The sequence below is a fragment of the Tarenaya hassleriana genome, unplaced genomic scaffold, assembly GCF_000463585.1.
Source record: "Tarenaya hassleriana unplaced genomic scaffold, ASM46358v1 Cleome165, whole genome shotgun sequence".
Taxonomy (NCBI): Eukaryota; Viridiplantae; Streptophyta; class Magnoliopsida; order Brassicales; family Cleomaceae; genus Tarenaya; species Tarenaya hassleriana.
Window position 1 is genome coordinate 4382 of NW_010965073.1, and position 962 is coordinate 5343.

Below are 962 nucleotides of genomic sequence, written 5' to 3' on the forward strand. Positions count from 1 at the left end.
ATTACGCCGTATACTACGCAAGTCGAACGCTCGATGACGCCCAAATGAACTACTCCACCACGGAGAAAGAGCTCCTTGCTGTAGTGTTCGCCTTCGAGAAATTTAGATCATACTTGGTGGGTTCTAAGGTAATTGTTTATACAGATCACGCAGCCTTGCGATATCTACTCACAAAGAAAGATGTCAAGCCACGGTTGATTAGATGGATATTGCTTCTACAAGAGTTTGATTTGGAAATTCGAGATCGCAAGGGGACGGAGAATACAGTGGCCGATCATTTGTCGAGACTAGAAATACCCAATGAGATGCCTATCAATGATTCGCTGCGAGAGGAACAAATTTTAGCATTAGAGGTTAGTTCTGATGTCCCTTGGTATGCGGGTTTTGTCAATTATTTGGTTGCCAAGGTGATTCCACCGGAGTTGAACTATAATGGAAAGAAAAAGTTCATCCACGATGTTCGGGATTACTTTTGGGACGAACCTTTTCTCTTCAAACGGGGAAAAGATGGGTTATTTAGGAGATGCATCCCCGAAGAGGAAGTGCAGCAAGTGATCCATCATTGTCATGCATCGGATTATGCGGGTCATTTTGCTTCGGCCAAGACATCCGCGAAGGTTTTGCAAACGGGTTTTTATTGGCCGACTCTCTTTAAGGATGTCCACCGTTTCGTGAGCTCTTGCGATGCTTGTCAAAGAACAGGGAATATTTTGCGTCGGAATGAGATGCCACAAAACTACATCTTAGAAGTGGAACCGTTTGATGTGTGGGGAATCGACTTCATGGGACCATTTTCGTCATCTTGCGGTAACCTATACATCCTTGTGGCTGTGGATTATGTGACGAAATGGGTGGAAGTACTTGCTAGCCCGAAGAATGATTCAAGCACTGTTTCACGGATGTTCAGAAGAATCATATTTCCTCAGTTTGGAGTCCCGAGAGCGGGGATAAGTGATGGGGGA